The sequence below is a fragment of the Lonchura striata genome, chromosome 9, assembly GCF_046129695.1.
Source record: "Lonchura striata isolate bLonStr1 chromosome 9, bLonStr1.mat, whole genome shotgun sequence".
Taxonomy (NCBI): Eukaryota; Metazoa; Chordata; class Aves; order Passeriformes; family Estrildidae; genus Lonchura; species Lonchura striata.
Genome location: NC_134611.1, coordinates 23,894,023 through 23,911,602, shown reverse-complemented (window position 1 = coordinate 23,911,602; position 17,580 = coordinate 23,894,023). Strand labels below are relative to the sequence as shown.

Genomic DNA, 17,580 nt, shown 5'->3' with positions numbered 1-17,580 from the left:
AAAAGAAGCCAGGAGATAACACACACAAGATATTTTCAGACTCCTCTCTAGTAAAGAACTTAATTGTGGACTTAAATGCAACTAACTTGCATTAGTGCATACAAATGTTAGGGAGGTTTTTAAATTTCATTGCTATTTCATTTGCCTTAAAATGTATACATTGGGAAATTAAAGGAAGATTATTTTATATTAAATACCGAAATAAAAAACCAGTAACCTGGTAGACATGAGTACCCAATGTACGTAATTTTTATTTGGCCACTGACACAGGTTGAGAAAGTCTCTATGAAAGTATCTGAAAAGAAATAGAATATATCAGATATAAACTTTCTATAATTCTGTCCAGAATATATGCCACCATCTCAATAAAGCATGGGAAAGGAATTCCCAATCTGTGTAGGTTAAAAACAAAAATTTTGCTGAATTTATAAAATTTATAAAAAATTTGCTGAATCTATATGTGGAATTAATTTGGAGCATTACCAGTGTGGTGAAGCCATGGCCACACTGTACCACCTGCACGGGAGGTACTTCAGACTCCACCCACTGCTGTCTGCTAAGAGAGAATTGTTCCCTGGACCACATCTGGCTAAGCTGCAAGTGGAAGGAGCATCTATTTCATTTCTGTTTCCTCCACACTCACTCTGTGACGCAAAAGAAACTTTATGATGTGAGGATAACTAAGCAGTCCTTTCCTAAAATTGTTTAGAAGCATCTTTAAATCTTAAATATTTAATTTGATTCCTCATCCCTCTTTTTTTAGGAGACAAGGTCTTAGATATTTGTCTCAGACAAATGACTGGTCACTGAACTGCAGCTTCTGATATAATGCAAAATGTGAGAAGCAAAAACTTTTTTATTCTTTCTTTCCATTCTCTTGTTTCAAATTCTCATGATTATAGATTTTCAAGACTTTGAACATTATTCACATCTGATTGCTGGAGTGTATTTTATAAAAATCACAGACAAAAGCCTACAATGGTTTTCAGTGAAATTCTAAGGCTTATTTCAAAGCCTGACTTTACAAGCAGTAGCTGCAATGTGGGGGTAGTAGTTTGGATTTTATGTTATTTAGGAACTTAAATCTCCAGATTTAAGAAAGAAACAAATTATATGCTTTGCTAGTAAAATCTGGTGTAAGAGAACATTCAGTTAAAAGGAATACAAATATCCAAAATAAGCATATGAATTCACTCTTTTATTTTTGAAATTGTGATTATGTCCTCACCGGGGGCTTATTCATCAGAATAGTAATAGCCATTATTTACTCTCTTTCCACACTGAGCACAAAGTGACCATGCAAAAACAGAACCACCAATGTGATAATCCAGCTGTTTCTTGCTGCTTTTACCTTGAGCTCTATGAAATTCATAGCTGCATTAAGCAGTAGGAAAATATTTATAAAGATAGCGCTGCAGCTGGGGAATAGAAGGAAGCATGGGTAAAACCATATATGAATTACTTTGTAGGGGCAGGGGAAATGAGAGAGTCCTATTAAATAAGAGTGCCTTTTGAGGTCTTAGCATAGTTAAAAATGCAAAAAACACCATGATCTTTTTTTGCCAGTGCTGGTGCATATTTCTGTCCTGGCACAGCCCTGGCCAGGGCCCTTGGGCTGTTTGGCTTGTGCTGGCCTGGGGCTCTGGGCTCGTTTCCCGGGGTCCAGCAGCCTCCTGTCCGTGGCCCCCCCAGCTGGGAAAGGAGTGGCAGCACCAGGGGTCAGAGCATCTCATGTGAATGAAAACCAGCTCAGAGAGAATTAAAGCAAGGCAGATTTAGAGCTAGAATGGAAGGGACTGAGGAGTTAGGGCAGAGGATTGATAGTAGAAAGGATAATGGATTAAATGGGAGACAAGCAACATTACTACATGAAGTGACACTCAGATTTTCCCCCGAAACAGCTAACTTGTGACTTAAACTCAGTTCAGAAATTTGAGGAACTATTGCCTATACAGAAAATTGAAGTCTTTCCTCAGATAGGGAGGAGGTGAGGTAGCAGTGTGTAACCTGAAGTTCCAGATAGAGGGACTGAACTGCCTGTTATGGAACATTCTGGTGCCCAAGCTGGGGCATGGCTGTAGCTGAGAGTTTGCTGTATGGGGGTACAGCTAAGAGGAAAATGGGGCAGATCACTGGCCCTACAGAAAACTTCCTAGTTCTAAGAAGTTTTCATTTTCACAGACAAGAAATGTAGCCTATTAATATGAAAATTAAATACTGCAGAGGAAAGAACCATCCACAGGATCTGTATTGTGGAAAATTAGTTTCTTTAAGTTTATATTATTTGCATTGCTTCAATCTATCCCCCAGGATGCCTGTAGGAGCACCTCTGATTCTTGAGTTAACATTTCTGCTCATAAGCAGCAGTGGCTGGGCGATGTGCAGAGTACCCTGTGATTTCTGGGCTTTTTCAAAACCAGCTCACTGGTTAATCTTTATATACTGCGTGCAAAAAAGTTGATCTTTTTAAATTTAAGCTGTTATTTTTCTAACTATGTGACAACCCACATAAATTCAAAACCGCTTTTATGGTGCTTTTCCATTATTTTTTGTTGCTTGCTAATTACTTTTCTTGCCCGATTTCATTTGCAGTTTGAATAAATAAACTGTTTGGTTCTGCCTTCAGGTTATTGTAGGAATAGTCAATATGCAGCTATAATAAAATCATAAATTTCTTTGAACAGGCAATTTCTAACATATACTTTCACAGAGTTTTAAAGTTCTATTATTGTAGAAGCAACTTGCTTAGGAGCTGCAAAGTTGCAGTGTTAATTTCTGAAGTTGGGAAGACATTTTAAATCATGCATAGCTCTATACATTGTACAGGTAGTTTAAATATTTGGGTGGCAACTGTGGTAAAAATTATTCTGTTGTGTACTGGAATGCAGAACCCTGAATAATTTTATTCCCTTTTTATCTAAATGTAGGGAAGTTCTGGGCCTTGATCTAGGCCTTGCTGGGGGGAATCATACTACTGCATATTGGATCATTTTTACCCCAGGTAAAACTGTGCAAGTTAACTACTTCCTTTTCCATGATATTACTTTTTTAAATTGCTATTCTAGTTGATCATATGAAACATCATTATTCCTATTTCCCTCAATCTCCTTCAAACCACCTGAGATTATCTTTATTACTCTGATGGAATTGTCTCCAGGCATGCTTAAAAATCTGTGCAGAACAAGAGAATCACTAACTTGGAGTAAAAAATCTCAGAAAGTGCCTGTTACCATCAAGGACAGGTGGTTTCATTAGAAATAAAACTCATCATCTCCCTTCTGTCAGTGTGGCAGCAAAGTTAGGTCCTGCTGGGCCTGGGTGCAGCCAAGGGAGCACAGTCTTGGCACACAAACGTTGCTTTCTTACTTATTCTGTTAACAATGTATAAAATAGCTGTTTCCTACACAGGTTCAGTCACATGGCAGTTACACTGCTCTCCTGGGATGCTTTTTTTCATTTGTGCTTAGATATTTATTATCGTTCAACACATTCTGCTGACTGTTAACCTGTGTTCAGCTTGGTGGGCTTTGCTCCTGCAGCCCATTGAGCTCGTGACTACCTTGGAGCATGTATATATCCCATTTCCTCAAATACTTGGTTTCCTCTCTGTATCCCTCTAGGCTTTGTAATTAGATCATAGAAAAGAAAATGACAGCTCCAAGTAGCTTTGCATGTATAAGCTTGAAAATAATAAGGCATTAATTTAATTTTGTCGAGTATTTATATCAATGCAAACACATTTGCATTTGTAACACAAAGCAGTGAGCATAGATTAGCCATGATTTGGGATATCAAAGCACCAAGAGGGATCATTACCAACACTATAAATGCTAAAAATTACTTAGGTATATCTAAATAGTCACAGAGATAATTGCTTTTTAGCTGCCACACAGCTATTTAATATTCTTTAGAGGTCAGTTTCCCAAGCCTTATGTATTAGTGCATTGTGCAAGGGCAGTTTGTAGCAGTTGTAAATGAAAGAAATACATGAAAGATTTTATAATATATAATAGCTAATAGGCCACTAGTGGCTCCTGCCTCAAGAATAAGAATTAGTATGTCTCATGGAGACTAATACACATCTGGCTGATGTTCTGTGGGTGTAACATGACCTTGATCTCTGGACTAGAAAAAAGATCATGGTGGCAAAGAAATTAATTCTGCTTGGTAAGCTCATATTAGTGGCAATGGATGAGGCAATTTGTCAGGCCGCAGGTGAGTTCACTGACTAAGATTTCCTTTCTTCCTCCTCTTCTCTCAAAATAACAGAGGGCTAGTAAGCTGTTGCATCTAGAGGAGATTTATAATCATAGCTGTGTGCTGTGTATTTTACATATAAATGTTGGGACTAGTCTAGGTCTTTCATACCTGCCCTAAGTAAAATATTTTGGCAAACACTAAATTAATGGGTGTTTAATCAGCCTGGGAGGGGTTTTCGAGGTCAAGGTCACAGGTTCACTTTGTATTCAGTTAGAAAATTCGTTTTTTATCTCTTTGATTTAAGGCAAACACTTAAATGTGTGTTTCTGGTACTCAAGCATAAATGTCAAAAAAACCAGCCTTGTGCAACACAATGAGCCTAATCTCTTTAAAGGTTGGAAACGAACTTGTGAACCCAGGGAATTGTGCTGGGGGCTGCAGTGTCATATAAGTCCTAGACCTGAGAATACTGAGGTTTTCTATGCTCTTACCTCATGTGTGATGAAAGGATGCAAAATGTATATCATGGGGTTAGAGAGGGAAGCAGGGAGATGAACAGCCTACATATAGCATGCTTGTTAATTTTATACATATATGACTTCTCTATTACTATTACAGCCCACATCTGAGGCTAGAAATCCTTGTGGTAGTCCATGTGAGCACAAAACACAGCATTTATCCAAGCTGGCTTGTGTCAGTGTGTACCATGGCTGGTTTTCCACAGAGGGAATGCCTGGGCATTGGAGGATGCAGGGAGATTTCTGCCTTCATTTTCTCTGTTACATTGTGCAGTTGGGATTGACTGCAAAAGCTGCAGTACTATGCTTGAGGATCACGACCTAGAGCATATTTCAGGTCCCTAGCATTTTTCTTCCTCTCTCTCCAGATAGTGATTTTAAAAGAAAATAACACGAGCAAACTGAAATAACAGGCAAAGTAGCCATGCTTTGTTCCCTGCTAAGGTGCATCATGCAGCTGGTCCACTCGTGTTAAAAAGGGTCCAAAGTTCAGACAAAGGATGCAAAATGGAAAGAATGCGACAGAAGGATACAATTTCCAGAATGACACTTAAAACAGGGAGGTCACTCTGGTGCCCAAAAGCTCTAAGCAAACAAGCTCTTGTAGATCTGGCTGGGCAGATAAAGTTACAGCATTTACCAGCTCTTTTTACCCCTTAGATCCTATACATACCTAAATATAGTGGTAAAATTGAAAAAAAGACTAAAGCCATTGGCTGGATGCAGAATTGTTTTTTATAGGTCATGACGTGGGGGACAATCTTCATTCAGTGAAATGTTCAAACACAGAGAGAGATATAACTTTTACTAGGTCACCAAGTTCTTGCTGAGATGTAAGCAGGCTCATAGATTTTATGGTTATGTAACATATGTTTATATTTATTTTTATATATATTGTGCTTGCAGTACTTCTAGACCCAAGTCTTCAGGGGTATATACAGTAAATATAAACAGATCTAACCCCCTGCACATGCTAAACAGCAGAATACAGCTCATTTGATCATCTATAAGCTTGGGATGGTAGGAGCTGACACTGGGAAAGGCAGGAAACAGCAATCTTGCCTTGGGCCTCCCAGCAGGGAGGCAGATAAAGAGTGGAGCTCCAGAGGCTGTCTGACTTTCACAGTTTGCATCCACATCTCAAATGCAGCTTGTGTGACTCCTCCTTACTGACACTGCCTCTTGGCACAGCCACAGCAAACTGCCATGAACTTACTGAGATTCATCTTGCTCACTAGCACCAGTTAGAATTCTAAAATAGTAGTGTCAGTATTTGGTCAAATTTTCATTTAGTAGCATCAGTTATGATAATTCTTGGTATTACATTGCTATGTGGAGTATGATGCTCCACTATATATTTGAAATACTATTTTCCATTAAGAAAGACTTCTTAATAGACATGAAATATCTAACCTTTTAAATGCAATAATGTTTATTATTTGTAGTGTAAGCAGTACAAACACTGTAGCTAATCTAAACCATTATAATGTAATTATACAATAATGAAGTCAGACAGTAATTTACATTCCAAAATTGACTGCAGATTCTGTAGTGAAACTACCTATTATAAATACAAAATTACTTGGTTCTGTGATTAGAGTTACATCTCTGGTTCAGGTTGTGAAGAAATGAAGAACAGTAGATTTTTGGATGAAAATAGGTTAAAAAGTTGCCATAAACTCTAGGAAAAAGTTCACTCCAGTGACATTACACTGCATTTTCCCTCAGGATCTCTCTTCATAGGTTCATACATCCTTGAGAGACCCTGAGTGGCTCTTTTAAAATATTAAATTATTTTAAACCCCCCAGTATGAGGCATAATAACATGCTTTATTTAAAATAAATCCTCATTTCACTCCATATGAAGAAACTTATTCAGTTTATTAATTATTTGTTAATTAACATCAGTCTACTTTGCAAAAAATTGTTGCTTGCTTCTAATTGTTTCTCAAAAGCATTTATTCATACTCTTATCTTTGCCTGTATGATCAATCCCATCATTATGACTGAAAACCAAACACTGGAACTAAGCATTTATTTTATCAATAGACCCAGATTTAGTTTTTTCTGAACATTCTGAAGGTTTTCTTCATGTCATGGTTTCCTTAATGCATGAGTTGATTCACCTTTCCAGAGAAACATTTTCATTTCTGATAGACTTTGACATTTAAAGTTTAAATCCTCAAGCAACAGCATAGGACAAAAACTCTAGGAGTCAGGATTTAAAAAAAAAATATTAAAAGGAGATGTCACTGAAAGTATAAAATGGTAAAATTGCTCCTGCTTGTGAACTGTGACTAACCCAAGTGGAGGCAGTTTTTCCAGTAGTTGGACTTGAAAATTATTTTGTAATTTAACACTCTAAGGTGTCACTGTTAGATAAAGAATCCTATTCAGCATGCTATAGCATGTCCCTGGCCAGTGTGAAAACCTGAGCCTGATGTAATTCTGATAGGTTAAAGTTCCAGCACAGAAGTACGATTCTAATTTTTTTTTTCCTTTTGGCTACAAGGCTTAGTAATTATTTTAGATTTGACGTCTTCTACCTTAGAGGCATATACATTTAAAAATACAGAAGTCAGGTATGAAGTCATTCATAAATAAAAGTTAAAACACACTTGGTTGTGAGAGAAGTTATTTTCTCCAAAGCAATGTAGCTGTCAATACAAAAATTTGCGATATGTTTTAGAGATTTCTGAAATTAACATCTACTTTCAAAGTGAGGGTAAGAAGCCTAATTATATCCTTTTGCTTCCTGGAGAAGCCCATTATATCTAGGCTGACTGGCAGAAGACCTTGGAAACTTTTGGCAGATATCAGCTGCCTTCACACTACCCTGGCAGGAGCTGGCATGTGTCCTGGGAGGGCAGGACTTGAGCATGATGGAGAATCGGTGCATTTGCACCCTCCTGTTTAGCTGAGGTATCACCAGAAGCCCCTGCTCACTCACACTGAAAGAGGGGGTGTGACATTGACATTCTCTGGACGGAGAGACATAATTCTGTCTCTCAGGAAAAGCACAGCGAGAAGAGAAAACAATCTTTATTTGTTTTCTCCTTTGTTTCCCCATGTGGAACGTGGTGTGGGGATTGTTTACCTGCAGTGGTTGCTGGGTTGGATTCTGGTGAAGGTTGTTTGGGTTCAGTGACCAGTGGGATCCAGCTGAGGCTCGGGCTCTCCGCAGAGTCACGAGTTGTAGTTAGGTCAGTAAGAACCCGCTGATCTGGAGCCAGGCATCGCTTCTGCCCTCATCCGGTCCCACTCGCTGCATTGTTACTAGGGGGGGTACAAGGTAGAAGAACTGAGGAAACTGCAGAAATCCAAGGCAGCACAGCAGTGTCCCCAGTGCCACCAGCCTGTCCCAGGCTGTCCCTCCCGGTGATGCTGGTACAGAGAGGAGCTGTGCCCCCAGAGCTCAGCAGCAGCGTTTTCCGGGGGGCGAGTGTGCCACAGCTGCATCTGCTCAAGGGCCAGAACACCAGGATCGTGTCTTACTGGAAGTGGCTAAATCCACCATGACAATGAGAGATGGCAAAATTTGGACTAGAGCTAACCCTCCATAAAACAAAAGAACTATAATGGCTTACTGTGTCTATAACGTTTTTTCTTTTCATCTGCTTTCCTTTCTAGTCCTTTTTTATGCCTTTTAGTCAATCTTTTATACTAGACATGTTTTCTTTCAGACTGTTCTTTCTGTGATTTGCAATCTTCCTTGTTTCCAATTATTCCTCTCTAAAACAGTCTAAAACTTTCAAAGAATTTTCAAATTCCTAATCCAGATTTTCTGTACCAATTAACCAATTTAGTAGGCATGTCCTTTACTTGGACATTCAAGTGCCATTCTTCAGGACTGAGCATAAAATCCTCTCCTGACAAGAAAGGTTTTAAAATTATTTATTATAACTATTATTTAGGCAAATATATAAGAAGAGGCTAGTGCTGCAGTCACAATGATTATTTCAGGAAACATAAATTAGTCTTGAATTTTGAATTAACTTCCTAAGATTTTACTTAACCTTTTGTATTTAACAAGTAGGTAAACTTCTGTGTTTCTGTAGGATTCCATAGAAATAAAATCATTCCCTCTGCATCAGGGACTTCTCAGAACAGCAGATCAAAAGGTAATTCTATCCTTTATTTCCATCTTCAGTGTGTATTTTTTCATTCCTTTCTGTCTGCTTTTGTTTTACCTGTCCTCTTTTCATTTTATTGACATGCACTCTGGAATTTTACTCTTCACCTTGCTGATAATTCACTGGGTAGGAAAATTAAAATAAAAAACAATTCTAGTTTTTTTATTTACCATCACACTTAAAATAGGCCTAGTCATCTATGTCTTTCTAGATGGAAAAAAATGCTAGGAAACTAAAGTAAATGGTAAAAAAAATAAAGTTTTCTGTGATTGTTTATGTTGATTATCATTGCTAACTAAATAAGACAGAAAATGTAAAAAATACTTTTTCACATGCAATGCTCTCATCTGCTTAGGCTATGGAAAAGTAAACCAAAACTCTGCAAAAAATACAGGTAATTTAAATTGCTACTGGAAGCCAAACACTGCACATACCACCTATAAAAATATATTGTAAATCATAGACCCTGGATTGCAAATCATGGATTTGCAAGCTAAAAGGGGGTGAGACAGATGACAGGATTAGAAAGACAAATCAGTGCTGGAAAAGGAATGTATTCAGTCTTTGGCCATGCAGCACCACCAGTCATACTTCCCTTCTTGGTGAATCAGATTCTTGTTTGCAGTATGGAAGAGATGAGAACAGGAGAGAGGATAAAGTGGATTTTGTAAATCTAAAACCATGAGGTAGGAAAGTGTTTTGAAGGAATTCCTCAGAGCAGTAGAAAATCCCAGATCATGCATGTTTAGCATCACTGCATTGTGAGTTGCTCTGGAATCAATGCAAGATCAGCTTTGAGGGGCCTTGTGACAGGGACCAGAAATCCTTTTCTCATGTAGGGAACACAAAGACTGGGGGTATATAAACTGTGTCATCTGGTACAAGAAGCAAGGAAGATGGTGATCTTTAGTGTCTGCAGCAGACTTTAAGGATGAGGTTTCAGATGTGATGACCATAGACAAGGAGATAGCAATGATTCCAGTTTAAGAAGAGGTGAATATATTAGTTAATAGTCTGGGGAGGGCAGAAAGGTTAATTCCAGAGGGATTTACAGGAAGAAGCCTCATGACTTCTCTTCAGTCTGTGCAGATGAGCAAAAAGCAACAAAAGGTTAAAGTTGAAAATAAAATTAGAACTGAAAGCAGCAGGAAGACCTGATGGTAATGTTGACTATAATAATTCACCAGGGGAGCTGAAAGGATATAGAGAAATATTTGACAGAAAAAAAAAAAAATCAAAACAAAACAAAAAAAAAACCAGTGAACATAAGGCAAGAGTATTCTAAATGCTAAGCAACAGCTATGTTTATGTATATAACTGTAATTGAACCATACTCTGATGACAGAGTAGCATTCAAATAAAATTAGCCAGCAGTTGTAGTGATAGACTAGAACTTGTAATGTTGATATGTTCCTTGCCATAATATTTATTCAGAAAACATAGAGGTAATGCAGATATAGTGATATAAATATTTCATCTAGATCAAAATTTTAAGTACAATTTTATATTTATGCTTCTAAAAATCTCTTTCTGCTGTGGTCAAATTTAATTTCTTTCATTTCTCCCTTTTCTATAACATATGGAAGTAGTATTAAGGGATCTGTGCATGATAAAGTTTTCAGTATGGAATGCTAATGGCTCTCTGTGCATAAGCTCAGATTTTCCTCATTTTGCCTTCTATTTCTCTTTGCTGCTTGTCAGCTTTTTCTAGATTAATTTAAATGTGAACAGATAGAAGTTCTAAACTAATATCAAACCACTGCTCCAGGGGAATTGCTACAAAACTGAGTCCCAGTCCCAGCTCCTGGCAGTGTAAATTCGTACCTTTGCTCATCTTCACAGGCCTCCCATCACTCACAGGGCCTTTCATCAAACCTTCCATGAAAGTATCAAATCATAAAGTTTTATAAAATACACTTTAAAACAGTGTGAACATAGTTGAGTGTGCTGCACATTATTTTTTATCATAAGCCCCAAACAGATTTATTCTGCTTGAAGAAGCAGCACAGTGCCACATCACAGCAGGAGTGTGTTCCCTGGGTGCAGCAGCTCCTGTGCAGTGAAGGCCTAGAGCATGGTGCAGTTCATCACTAAACACAGAGAGATCTGGGATCAAAATGTCAGAACACCATTGGAGAAAAGGATTTAAAGAGCTGACAAAAGCCAAGAGACTCCAGCCTGTCCCCTTGCCCCAGCCAAGTGGGACTTCTGTGTTTCCAAGGGCAGCTGGTTTGGGTGTCACTTACCTGCTCCTCTTTGGAGAGTGTTCACAGCAATGGAATTATTTCTCCTCCAGTGTCACTTTGTCCAGGAATACAGATAAAATTTGTAAATCTGTAAGTTTATGCAAAAAGGACTTGCCAGCTGTGTAAACCTCCATATGTAGTACCTCCATGTAGTACTTGCATGAGTTGTTGGACAGAAGCATGAATGAGTGGAAAATTAAATGGAAAATTCTTTCTTGAAAGTCTATCACATGAATGCGAAAAGGAATGATGAGGAGCCTATGCACAATGAAATTTGCTACTTATTTTCATTTAAAATTCCACAAAATCACCACTTTTAAAAAGTCCCTGGAGTTTTGTGGTAAGCAGCCATTTAGCAAGGAAGAGATTAGTCTTGCTTGCAGTTTACTCCTTTACTGTTGCTTTATGTTCCTGTCCCTCCTCTTTCTCCTTCCATCACTTTTATGGACTCTGGTGTTTTCTACCCTGACATAGCTGAGCTTTACTGCTGTGTGTGAATCTCACAATACTCAGAAAAGTAAATAGTTCTGGTTTGTAACAAACATCTGTAGCCAATGACATTTCTGATAAGACAAGTTCTTCACTAATTTTGCTTCAATTTTCTGTTCCTGATATAGTGATAGAGATACATCAAGAAACAAGTGGGAGATGAGAAAATAGAAGGAAAGGGAAAATTGGTCGAGGGCAGTAGCAGAAGTTTTACACACTTGTGCAGTTGTAGAAGAGAAAAAGAAATATTACCAAGCAGCAAGAATGACACAGATGAGTTTTCCATGGGGATGTTGCATTGCAGAACGCATAATAATTTACCTCATCAAGGCTTATCTCTTAGTTTAGTGAGAACTTGCAGAAGTTTCTTGAGGAGAAGAAGAAAACTCGTGGCCCCCAGGCATGAACTCTAATCCACCATTTATATATAGGTTAAAGGAAGCAGTGTACATTTTTTTAATTAGCAATCTGGGAGCAAGGCCTCATAACGAGGCTGACTATCAACAGCCTTCTGAATCCTATACTCTACTCCAGGTATATGGCCAGCAGAGTGGACCCACTCACTGGGAAAGCAAATTTCTTTTAGTCCAAAGGTTTTCACTGTTTTCATGAATGGATATATCCTGCTCAGGTTGTCTTCTGTCAAAACACATGTGGGAAATGTTCTCTGACCCCTTTATCACCATTTCCAGACCCTTTGGAATTCTCAGCAGTTCATGTAAGTGAATGAGTAAAAATCCAACATGTCACATCATCTACAGTGGTGTTAGGGCTATTTGAGTGGGTTTTGATTTTGCTGGGCAGGAAGGATACAAAGTGTATGATTGTTTTCTGAAGAGATTTTCCACCTAGAGGTGAGTAAGAAGTCATGGACAAGTGTTAGGAAAGTTTATCCTGAAATTTGCTGGTTTATATGAACATTCTTCTTCTTTCTTCTGCTGTAGGCACCTTTGTTTTTCAGGATTACAGAAAACTGGGCTGGCTGGACTAAAGCAGTGTTCCAAAATGTCACCTGGCCAGGAGTTGCACTGTCCCCTGACTTTCCATGTTACTCTGTACCTTTGCAAATAAGGACTATGTCCTTTCTGCTGCCTTCTAACTTCTCAGGTATGGTCTTCCTCTGTATGTGCAAACTGCAGCTATCTGTGAAATACAGGAGCAACTTTCACCCACTCAAGCCCCTGTCTCAGTCTCTCATGTGCCATTTCTGTATCAGCAGCATGAAGGCTCAGAGGCAGGGCCTTCCAGAAGAAGGAAGTGTAGTTCATCAAAGCTTGAAAAGCTGCAGCTCTCTGACCCTGTGTGTCAGATACTGGACACTGACATGGTCTGGGCCTCATAATCTAGGGGAATTAGAGATGAGTGTTCACATAGTTCCTTCTTTGAAACTGATGTTCCAAAAAGTGGCCTGGAAGTACAACTCTATCCCTTAGCACCTCGTGACTAGAGATGCATCTTTAGATGCTGCTTGTTGTTTGGATCTGGGTCTGCAGGGCTGGTCTGGGTGTGGTTCTAGTGTGTTAAGATATCAGCCTGTTGAAGAAGAGGAATGGAAGTAATTTCAGTGATTTATTTAGGGCTGGTGTCAGGCACTGGCACTGTTTCTAGTGATACCTACAGCAATTGCCTTGTCAGACTTAGGCTTCTTCAGCTGTGATAATTTAAAAATCTGTAGAACTGATGTAATCTCTGCTATTAAACAGTAGTTCCTCTTAATGCAATGGAAGGTATGCTCATACTTTGGAAAGCAAATGTTTATCTTGCTGAGAACTTGTCAATAAGGCAGTGTGTGGAAAGAGCACAACATGCAACCTGCTTCTTTAAAAGCTGAAGCAAAGACTGCGAGGACAGATCCTGAGTTCAGTCAAACTGTCTCTAATAGACTTATTTCTCCAGCAATCTCTGGCTAATGGAGTTGCTAAGATAGACTCTGGTGCTTAGTAGCATTTGGTGATTTTTTTTCTTCCAATAGTGCTATTCAAAAAACCCCCACCAAACCAAACAAATACCTTCTTTGTTACTCAAGAATATGGTGCAGCAGTGAAAAATTTGTTTATGTGTTCTGTGTGATAAGTACCTGGAGTAGTTTTATATTTGTTTCTTAACTATATCATTTTATGTTCCCTGTTATTTTGTTGTAAAATAGTTATCTATCATTATTCTGCTCTAATAATTTTTTAATAGTTTTTTAATCATATTTTACTTGGGGCATCTCTTTTCCAAATTAAAATATCATGTTTTATTTAATCTCTTCCTTCACAAAAGGTGATCTATTAGATCTAATTATAATTGTCAATCTTCATTAATTCTTCTTAATTCTCCTGTATCTTTTTTAGGGTGAAGAAAACAATCATGCATGCAATATTCAAGGTACAGGTAAACCAAGGGATGATACAGTGACACCAGTGGTAATTTCTGACAAGCTCTTTGATTCTGTTTTAACAATTCATAATTATGGTCATGATCATCCCTTTTTTAAAGATAAACTTTTTATTGTCTGCCCATGAAAACATTAAGATTTCTTTTCTGAGTAATGGCTAATTTAGATGCCATTGGTGTATCCATGTGATTAAAATTGGTTTTCTTCTAGATAACATCACCTTGAATTTTTTAATGCTGAATTTTATCCATCACTCTTATCTTTCAGTCACTCTGTATCATAAGATCCTTTTGAGCCTTTTGTAGATATTGTCTTTAGTACCTTGAATAATTTGATCATATTGAGTAAATTTCATCCTGTCACTGCAGAGGCTCTTTTTGCATCATTAATAAATAACTTGAGGCACTCCAGTTCTCTTGCAGATACATGTAGATCTCTACAGCTAACCCACTCCGACCAGTCTGAAAAGTGATTTTCATTTTCAGTTAGATACTATTTTGAGTATTTTTCCTTTTACCATAGGAGAATTCATGGTTCTCCTATGGTAAAATGATATTTTGAGATATTGATCTCTCAAAAAAAAAATTACTAAAATTCCTGCCTGGCATCACACTTGGGTATCAATGGTGTTGGTTCTGCTGAGAGCACAGAAGATCCATAAATGCATATTTAGGACCCTGCAGACAGTTTGTTCTAGATGCATGTTTGTGTTCATGTGTTCAACACTTGGAACTTATTATGTGATAAATATAAATATTGGACCACAGGCTGGAGACACATATTTTAGGTGAAACCTGACAATGGCTACTTTGTGAAATCTATCTGCCCTTATTGAGAGCAGTATATTGGAGGTTACAGATTATTTTAGAGATTATAAAGATGAAACAAAAAGTACAAAGGTCACAAAATGAATATCACTGTTCGTTTTACAGCCTTTTTTTTTCGATACTTGATGAAAATGTCCTCTCTGAATGTGGCGTATCCACTCCAGCCCTGTTGACCCAACACACCTGAGGAAATAACAAACACAAACTACCCATGACTTTTCTCAGTTCACTTGAAGCACAACAGTGTAATCCTAAAAGGCAGCAGTAACCAAGAAACACAGGACAGCTCTGAGCTCAGGAAACATACTAAATCATTCTTCTTCCAAAAACTACATCTAGTACTGTCTAAGTCTCCTTGCAATTATTTCATTTAAAATTGCATCATATCTTTTAGTAGCTGTTACTTTTAGGTGAATCTCATTCTGTAGTTGTAAAAGGATGCAGTTGATAGGGATGCATAAAAATTGTTGAAATCAGGTGTATTTATTCAGAATATATACTCATGCACACTCAGATATTCTGCTGGCATATGTTTATGCTAGCAGAAATAAAATGAACTACAAATGTTTCCAAAGCACAGAAAGTTTAAGTGATAAAATGCAATGTGACTGTAATTTGGTAATAAATAACTCTAATATCACTATAAAATATAAGAAGTAAAACTATCAAATAGCCTGTAGACTTTATCTATAAAACAGAAAGCTGAGTATATTGTCTTATTTATTCTCATCTTCTAACCTGTCAGGAGAGCATGATGGCCTTTCAAAGATGTAGTTCTTGAATAAGAGTCAATATAAACCAAACTGTGTGGGATTATATATTTTTAGCTAAATGGATGCAATATGATACAGATCATTAACTCTAACCACCTCATCCATTCATCTTTACAACATACATATTGAGGTTGCTGGATGAGAAATGCTATTGAAAGCACAGACCATTTTTAACATTGATAGAAGAGTCAAATAAGTAAAAAATATTAAGTCCCTGTGAATTTGCATGATTTTTTTAGTTTAAATAACATTTGCTACATATACCCCTTCCCACAAATGTTTACTATATATCACCCTGAAATATAAAATGGGGATTCATTTACTTTGAAGTGATGAAAAAACCAGAGTGGAGTGTTGTTTTATTTTACTGGTGTGTTATATATTACATTGTTCTTTTTTATCCTCCCACAAAGATGACTCCTGTAATACAAGGAAACAGTTTTCTAGATGTAACTATCTTCACCTAATCATGGTAAGTTACAGTGTGACATTGCTGTTACCTACAATTCATATTTAGATAAATCTCACAACCTTCCAAGGCAAGAAAAGCCCATATTTATAGGCTTCTGAGGCCATATTTCTATTTCACAGATAAAAATTTATTTGGTAGCAGAAAACATCCCAGCACTTTAAAATATAGATTTGCAACGTGGTATATTGTTAAAATTTAGTGCAGCTTTTACATATAAGTACTTCATGGCTGTATTTTATAATGAAAAGCAGAATCTACATTTACACATTACCCTGTGGACTTTATACTCACTGTACCAATTTATTCAGATTTCTTGTCTAGACTGTAAAAGCATTTTCTCCTCTCTGACTAAGGTTAAATAAACGAAAGGTTAGATTTTACTATTAAGGTCAAGGAAATAATACAAAATTTGACTAAATGAAAACCATGAGAAAAGCTGTAAGTTATGTTCTTTTTACTAATAAACCACTAGGATGCAGTTGCACAAAGAGATCACAGTCAAAATATGATTCATGGAGAAAAAATAGCAGCTGTTATGTTGGGAGTTTATTGGAAAACTAACAGCTGGATTTGAAATCAATGTTATTATTATATCTTTTGATTGAGGTTACATTATAAGGATCATTTCCAGCAATGAAACTGACAGTTCCCTAGCACTACTGCAGAGAACAACAATTGATCCAAAATACGTACAATTATTGGCTTTCCAATTGTTCCCAATAAAATACTCCTTATAACCAGGTGGAGATTTCCTTTGAAACCCTTTGAATACTAGCAGTTATTGCCTACAGTTATTTTTGGATGCATGCTTTGTAGTGCAAGCATTGGTATAACTGCTTCAAATATCAATGGTGTCTATGAATGCTAGCTGAATGTTAATGATTCATAATAAATTAAATTTGTTACTGTAATATATTTGTGCTAATATTTTCTTCTGTCAAGGCAAAGATTGAAAACCCAACTCCTCTTGGTATGGAATTTAGGTGTAGAATCTGTCTCTATTTACCCAATACCATTGACACTTGACAAATCTTGACCTATTAGTATCAGATTTAGCTGCTTGGCCTTTGTTCCTCTTCTCTTCCCTCAGCATGACACCAGCATTTTATGTATTTGGTGAGAAGCTTTTCAGCTCTATTTTTCTATGATTTGTGCTAAAAGCTTGTGGGAACATATTTCCTGTATTTCTTTCCTTTATGCTTCCTCACAGGTAACATTGAACTACCTGAATGATAGGAGAGGGATTGGTTGATAAACCTAACAGACCTGGCCCATCTTCTGTCTGTAGGTAATGTCAACAATGTGTTAAAGGGTGGGAAGAATGTCAGGAGTAAGAGATGGAAGATGATATGAGGAATAGAATAGGAGAGCGAGAAGATCTTTGTTTTTAATCCATAAAATTTCAGGGTCTCACAGCCAGATCAGTTTATCCAAAAGGACAGTAGGGACTGAGAGATTAGTAGGAGCAAGTTTTCCTATATGTAATACTTTAGGTTAAATGTCACCCAATGCACCTTGAACATCATGCCATACAGAACAAGA

General features: G+C 37.4%; 1 long non-coding RNA gene across 1 annotated transcript; it reads left to right on the top strand.

Annotated features, from left to right (window-relative positions):
* Positions 1-2,845: 2,845 nt before the first annotated feature.
* LOC144246743 (uncharacterized) lies at positions 2,846-12,573 on the top strand. Its single transcript, XR_013340411.1, has 3 exons — positions 2,846-3,001; positions 8,777-8,839; positions 12,531-12,573. It is a non-coding gene; the product is annotated as an uncharacterized LOC144246743 (long non-coding RNA).
* Positions 12,574-17,580: the final 5,007 nt, after the last annotated feature.